Below are 7,758 nucleotides of genomic sequence, written 5' to 3' on the forward strand. Positions count from 1 at the left end.
TGGTGGGACATTGACACCTGTCAGGTGTGTATTCAGCATAAATGTAACATGTACACCCATAGAATTATAAAGTGAGTCCTTGCCGAGACCGGTTTGGCTCAATGGATAGAGCATCGGCTTGGGGACTGTAGGGACCCAGGTTCGATTCCGGTCAAGGGCATGTACCTTGGTTGCGGGCATATCCCCAGTGGAGGGTGTGCAAGAGGCGGCTGATTGATGACTCTCTCTCATCGATGTTTCTGACTCTCTATCTCTCTCTCTTCCTCTCTGTACAAAATCAATAAAATATATTTTAAAAAATATATATATATATATAAAGTGAGTCCTTGTATAACTAGCAGTTAAGAAGAGCCCTGAAGAGCCCTGGCCAGTGTGCTCAATGGTTAGAGGGGTTAGAGGGTCGGCCCACGTGCCTAAGGATCACGGGTTCGATTCTTGGTTCAAGGGCACGTACCTGAATTGCAGGTTCGATCCCTGACCCCGTCAGGGCACCTGCCGGAAGCAACCGGCTCTCTCACATAGATGTTCCCCTCTTTCTCTCTCTCTTTCTCTCTCTCTCTCTCTCTCTCTCTCTCTCTCTCGTCACTTCCTTGTCTCAGTCACTTCCTTGTCTCTCTCTGAGGTTGGCCATCCGTGTCGCAGCCCCACACGCCAGATGTGCATCGGGCCCGGGTTGCGTTGTTTACGATATAAATGAATCTTGCCGCCGTGTCTGGCTGTCTCCATCTGGTGGCTGGAGCCCATAGTTGGTTCACATTCATTCACTGCTGTCCAGTGGCCCAGGGCATGACCAGAATACATGGATTTACTTCCTATAACGAGACCTTGGTACTGCGGGGTCAGGAGGCTGCAAATGTAATATTGGGCCAGGCTATGTGATGCCTGAGGGGGAGCATTTTGTTAACAGCCTTTTCTTTAAAAAAAAAATTAAAATATATATATATAAAATATAATTTATAAAAAAATTAAAATAATAATAAAATATATTTTATTTATTTTTTACAGAGAGGAAGGGAGATAGAGAATTACAAACATTGGTGAGAGAGAAACATCGACCAGCTGCCTCCTGCACACCTCCCACTGGGGATGGGCCTGCAACCAAGGCACATGCCCCTGACCAGAATCAAACCTGGGGTCCCTCAGTCCGCAGACCGACGCTCTATCCACTGAGCCAAACCAGTCAGGGCTTAAAAATATTTTTATTGAGTTCAGAGAGGAAAGGAGAGGGAGAGATAGAAGCATCAATGATGAGAGAGAACATTGATCAGCTGACTCCTGCAAGCCCACAACCCAGGCCTGTGCCCTTGACTGGAATTGAACCCGGGACCCTTCAGTCCGCAGGTTGATGCTCTATCCGCTGAGCCAAACCAGCTAGGGCTCTTTTTCTTTTTGACAATTATGAAACCTTCAGAAAAGTTACAAGAAATGTACAATGAAAACTCATATACCCTTCATTCGGATTCACTAATAGTGAATGTATTTGCGCGCGCTCTCTCTCTTTCTCTCGTCACACACACACATTTTTTCTGGACAATTTGAGAGTACGTTACGTAGGTCATGACCCTTCACCCTTAAACATTTCACCACGCGTCCCCTCAGAAGAATGGCATCTCTTACACAACCACCGCACGGTTGCCACATCCAGGCACAGCGGCCCTGGCGCAATGCTGACATCTGAGCTGCCGGCCACTTCCGGTGCCTCTGTGTCCAGTAAACGGGTCTCTGCCTCACACTGCGCTGTCAGGTCTCTCCAGTCTTCTTTAATAGAAACCACCTCAGCTTTTCTTTATTTTTAAGATCTTAGCATTTTTGAAAAATACCGACCAGCTGTTTTACAGAATGTCCCTCAGCTTTTTCCTCCCCTTTCCTGCCCTCCTCACACCCCCCGCCTTAGGAAAATCAAAGTATGTTCACGATATAGCCCAGCCGGTGTGGCCCAATGAGTTGAGTGTCATCCCATGCATCAAAAGGTCATCGATGGATTCCCCAGGCCCATGCCCAGGCTCCTTCCCCAGGAGGGGGCCTACAGGAGGCCGCCAATGGATGGTTCTAGCTCTCTCCCTCTCCCCTCCTCTCGCTCTAAAACCAATACAAACATATTTTTTAAAGTTTATCTGCCTCGTTAAAGAAATATGTCCATGATATAAAATCTGAACAACACAGAAAAGTAAATAAAAATTGCCCCAGTTCCTATGATGCAAGGGTAGCCCTGTAGACATTTCCTGTCACCACTGGAGCTGGTGGCTTTGATGGTCTGTGGACTCTCATAGAATCCTGGGAGCCAGGGCTTTGTCATCCCATTTACATCCGGTCCCTGCCACCTGGGGTCTTGTTAACGATGACACAGTCTTTAGAACTTGAACCTGTGTACTTTGTCCTCTTGATAGTGCTGGTAGTGGTGTGTGTGTGTGTGTGTGTGTGTGTGTGTGTGAAGCCGGGTCACATTGTACTCAGTTCTGAAATCTGCTTTCCCAGTTATCAGTACTCCATGATCACTTTAGTTTCCTTCCCTTTTCTGTTGTTGCCTGTTGAGTGGCTTCCAGGTGTTGGCAATCAAGTAGATTGTTGATTAACAAAAGGACAAATCCGTCGCCGTGGTAACCGCTCATTGCTGTGCAACAAACTACAGGGCTCCTCTCCCCACCCCCATTGGGAAGTGGAGTGTTCCTGTGAAACCTTTTTGTTTTAATCCTCACCCCAGAACATACTTCGGGAGAGGAAGGAGGAGAGACAGACAGAGACATTGATGTGAGAGAGAAACTCGATCAGTTGCCTTCCGTACCGCTGAAGGTATGTGTCCCAACTGGGAAGTGAACTGGCACCTTTTTTTTTTTTTATGGAACGCTTCACGAATTTGCGTGTCATCTTTGCGCAGGGGCCATGCTAATCTTCTCTGTTCCAGTTTTTTAGTATATGTGCTGCCAAAGCGAGTACTGAACTGGCAACTTTTAGGTGCACCGGACAATGCCCAACCAGCTGCGTCCCTCTGGCCCGGCCTGTGAAACCTGTCCCAAGCTGAAATGGTGCACAGCGAAGAAGCAGTCACCATTCATCTTGTTTTGCAATAACCATGAATTTATGTGAAATTTTTTTTGAGTAGTCCCAGACCAAAAAAAATGAACTTCCAGGTCTACCAACTAACGCATCACTCCTAAAAAACCACTAACGCACACCAAAAGCAGCACCAGACTTACCGCTGCTCTGCAAGAACTCGCGGCTAACCACACACAACGCTTTTTCCCAGAAGTGAAAACCCTCTTTGGGTTTCTTCCGGTGAGCAGAAACAGGCACTGATGGAGGGCTTTCGCATAAGGGCAGTGACGTGCTGTGAGCTTTCAGAACTCGGCGGGATACTTGTACCACAACAGCCACTTTATCAGCCTGAGGACCTGAAGGTCAGGAGTCCGGAGTCTGGAATGTGGAGATCACACGTTGACCTGGCTCCGCTCACCTTTAGGGACTCTGAGCAATCTGCCTCCACACTTGCTTCTGTTGATGGTTGGCCAGGATCGGCAGAATTCAGGTCCTTGCAGTTGTAGGACTAACGTCCCCATTTCCTTGCTGGCGGTCTGCCGTGTTAGAAATAGTCAGGGGTTCTGATAGAATACAAAACACTCGGGAGCCAGTCAGCAAGGCAAACATACTTACTTCTACATAGAAGGGTGTGCACACCCAGCAGGTGGGCTGCTTGGGATTATAATCCCTTATGCACGTGACCTGTCCTTTGTTCTTGATTGCAGCTCAGGTGCACAGTCTTTCCCGATTGGCTAATTGAAAGGAAGGGGCTGGCCTTTGCTGTTTCAAAATGGCGGCCCCCAGGGGAGCTGCAGGCCATGTGGCCAACATGGCGGCTGCCTACACTGTTCTTTGACAGAAAAGATGACTTGTCCATTCTCACAGCCGGGGGCTGTGCTCAGCTCCCAGAGGCCACATACATTCCTTTCGTGCGGCCCCTCGCTCTTCAAGTCAACAAGGGCGGCTGACTCTTTTGCTTTTAACCTCTGACGTCTGACGCCAGCGGAGTAAGCCTTGCATTTAGAGTTCATGTGATAAGGTCAGGCCACTTGGCTAATCCGTGATCTAAAGTCAACTGTGCCATCACACATGAGCGGTCACGTGAGGGAGCCCACCATATTGGCCACCCCATGCATTATTCCAGGTGTGCACGGCAGTGTGGGGAATCTCGGGGCCATCTTGGAATTCTGTCCACAATGACCAAGTGTGAGAGAGTGTCTCAGAACGAGTTCGTGGAACCAAGGCAGGAGGCCACGCTGATGAGCAGGAGATGGGGGCTTGGCCCCAGCTCCCAGAGGGCCTCGCTGCATTCCTGCCCTGGAAGAAGCCGGAACAGGTACGTCTGGGAGAGAACCCGGAGGGGCCCTCATTTCCTCTGCATCCAGCTCCTTTTCAGGTGACCCACCCCCATGGCCTGCACTTAAGGGCAGAAGGAGGAGACAAAGGTCAGAGCATGTTCCCGCTGGGCCAGGAGGAGGAGAGACTGACCGGCTGGGCAGCGCTATGGACCACCAGCTCAGAGTGGCCTGTGTGGAGACTGATATGGGAGGAGGAGGAGGGAGTTGTTAGGTCAGTGGAGGGGACTGGTGGGTGGCTTTGGACACAATGACCCCTCATTAAGGGGTGGAGTTGAGGGGTGGCCAGAGGCAAGAGGATGGACTCATTAAAAAGGAGCTGGTGCCTGGCCAATGTGGCTCAATGGTTGAGCACCAATCTGGAGATCAGGGTTCAATTCCTGGTCTGGGCACATGCAGTGGAAGGCATGCAGGAGGAGCCGATCAATGATTCTCTCTCTCTCTCTCTTTTTTAAACAATTCTTTTTAAAAAAAATATATTTTATTGATTTTACACAGAGAGGAATTGAGAGGGACAGAGAGTCAGAAACGTCGATGAGAGAGAAACATCAACCAGCTGCCTCCTGCACACCCCCCATTGGGGATGTGCCCGCAACCAAGGTACATGCCCTTGACAGGAATCGAACCTTTCAGTCTGCAGGCTGAAGCTCTATCCACTGAGCCAAACCGGTCCCGGCTGATTCTCTCTTTTGATTGATGCCTCTCTCTCTCCTTCTTCCTTCCTTTCTATGAAATCAATAAAATCATATTAATAATAATAATAAAGGATAAGCCGGGATCTGTGCCCTGGTGGTTTAGTATGACATGATTCAGGACAGAGTGACTCTGTAGCCCCCAACCTGTGAGGTCTGCTGTGAGGCTCAGGCTGTTTTCCAGCCGTGGGGGTGGAGGGGGCAGAGGCCGTGGTGAGGAGAGGCGGTGGAGAGGGAGAGGCGGTGGAGAGGGAGAGGCCATGGTGGGGAGAGGAGAACGTGCCTGGAGAGGAGGTGAGGAGGGCACGCGGCTGTGCTGGCACAGGAAGGGCTAAGACCAGGTTTTTAGCAACACTCCTGCACCTCACGTGCAGGCTGCTGAAAGGAGCGACATCAGGGCGTCACCCCCCATTTCCATCCGTGTAGAGAAAGGGGGCCCCACGACCCCGGCCAGGGATCCCTGGTAGTAACTGCGAGGCAGAGTTCTCGTGTGCAGTGACCGATCACTCCCCGCGGAGTCCCAAACCTCGTGTTCCACAGCCTGCGCTCCGCTCAGTTCTGCCCGCAGCTCCTGCGAGATGGAGCCGTTGGCCAAGGGCTCAAGTCACCGGTGGGGGAGAGGGTGGAAGCCCGGCCGTGGGTGGCACCTCCAGCCCACCATAGTTTTGTCTTTTTTTAAATATATTTTATTGATTTTTTTACAGAGAGGAAGGGAGAGGGATAGAGAGTTAGAAACATCGATGAGAAACATCGACCAGCTGCCTCCTGCACACCCCCTTCTGGGGATGTGCCCGAAACCAAGGTACATGCCCTTGACGGGAATTGAACCCGGGACGCCTCAGTCCGCAGGCTGATACTCTATCCACTGAGCCAAACCGGTTTCGGCCCACCATAGTTTGTATTAAAAGTGTTCGGAGGCCTCCACAGCTCAGCTCAGGAAAGCACTGTATCCTGGGGAGGCTCAGGGCCACAGGGCAGGGGCTGCTGCCTCGTGAGAAAGACGCTCTGACACCCTCTCCCCGCTGGGCCTCCAGGCCGCCCGCCCTTGCGATTGCAGATGGTCTGAGTGTGGCCAGAGCACAGTGTTTGCATTCCAGAGGCCCAGCTGCTCGCTCAGCCTGGTGACTGCAGGCGGCCTCGGGCTCTGCTCCTGGAGTCTGGAAGCAGAGACCCCGAGCAGCCGAACATGGTCACCCCCAAGCCGGCCGTCCCGGCTGCTGGACCCTCTGAGGCGTGGGGAGCCCTCACTCCGGGCCCCGAGCTCGGCTTGGCCTCGTTAGGAGAGAGGCCTGGGGGCTGTGGGCGCCCTTTGGGCGGCGCTGGAGACCCTGGCGGGGAGCAGCCGGCCTCTCCAGTTCACCACCTTGCTTTGGCAAAACGGATCTGTCGGCCAAATCACTCTCATGGCGGCGGCACCAGAGGCTGCGCTGTGTGCACACTTCCTCCGGGGAAGAAGCCACTTCTCACCGGGGACAAACCTGTGTGCGCTTGGCTTCCCCCAGCCCGATTCTTCTGCCATATTTGGAGAAAAAACAACCCATTTTTTGTTCTTTTTTTTTTTTTTTTAGGTTGTTTTTAGAGACCTTTAGACACTTCTCTAGACCAGGCCACCTGGGACGGAGCAAACCACCCGGAGAGAAAGCAGGTGCCCCTTTCTGCCCCTGAGCCCGTCTCTGAGGAGCGTGGGCTTTGCAGGTGTGTGCTTGTGAATTTGAAACACACACACACACACACACACACACACACAGACACAGACACATAGACATAGACACACACACACACACACACACACACACACTGGGAGTGAGGGATGGACATCATTTCTGAGATAAAGGAAACATCTGAAACCTTCCTCAATCTTTCTCCCCGGGTCCGAGCACAGACAGAAAGTGAAAGGGAGAAACCAAAAGTGAAAGGGTTCATTCGGGGTCCACAGAACTTTCTCGTTGGCAGAAACTACCTTCCTCGGGAAGCAAGGAGAGAGCCGTTCCCAGCCGCAGTCCCACAGAGGGGGCCGCGGATCTCCAGCCCCGGGAAGCGGACATCTGCGGGGGACGGAGCCCCTCTCCCGGCCCTTTGCGCTCCTTGGAGAAAACCAGCGGCCATCCCCGAGCCACAGGGGCCGGGCTCCGTTTATAAATAACCGGGAACATTTTGTTTCCAGTTTCATAGGCTGGGCCTTCCCGGCACACAGGCTCTGGGGACAGATGCTTGGGGGGTCAGTGGGAGTGTGCGGGGACCCGGGTCCTCAAAACCGCATTCAGGCCACTGGACAACCGCTCCTTTCAGGGTCCCAGCCCCGGGCCCTTCCCTGGAACAGCCCAGAAGCTGCATCTCCGGGGCGGACCCCTGTGCGTGCCAAGCCCTCTGGCTCGGAGGCTGACCCAGGGAGTCTGGCCGGGCCGCCGGAGGCTCCTGTCACAGCTGGCACCCCGCCTCAGAGACAGACCGCCTGCCCGGGGCTCCCATAGTCGCTTTAGAGGAGAATGCTCAAAAAAGCCTCCGGATGCCTTTTCACATGCTTTCCTGTGTGACTGATGAACAGATGCTAATGAAGTCCAAATGAAAGGGGTAAATCAGGGGCCTAAGCGTACGGGCCGGGCTCCCCAATGCCGAGAGAGAAATAGGGGAATTTAACATTCCTTATTCTCTCAGAAGACACTGAGGCCTGACCCCCTAAGGGTGGGAGACCAACC

At 52.5% G+C, this 7,758-nt stretch overlaps 1 non-coding gene across 1 annotated transcript; it reads right to left on the reverse strand.

Annotated features, from left to right (window-relative positions):
- Positions 1 to 2,830: 2,830 nt before the first annotated feature.
- LOC118714973 lies at positions 2,831 to 2,934 on the reverse strand. Its single transcript, XR_004986726.1, has one exon. It is a non-coding gene; the product is annotated as a U6 spliceosomal RNA (small nuclear RNA).
- Between the last annotated feature and the right edge of the window lie 4,824 nt (positions 2,935 to 7,758).

The sequence above is a fragment of the Pipistrellus kuhlii genome, unplaced genomic scaffold (genome assembly GCF_014108245.1).
Source record: "Pipistrellus kuhlii isolate mPipKuh1 unplaced genomic scaffold, mPipKuh1.p scaffold_m20_p_109, whole genome shotgun sequence".
Taxonomy (NCBI): domain Eukaryota; kingdom Metazoa; phylum Chordata; class Mammalia; order Chiroptera; family Vespertilionidae; genus Pipistrellus; species Pipistrellus kuhlii.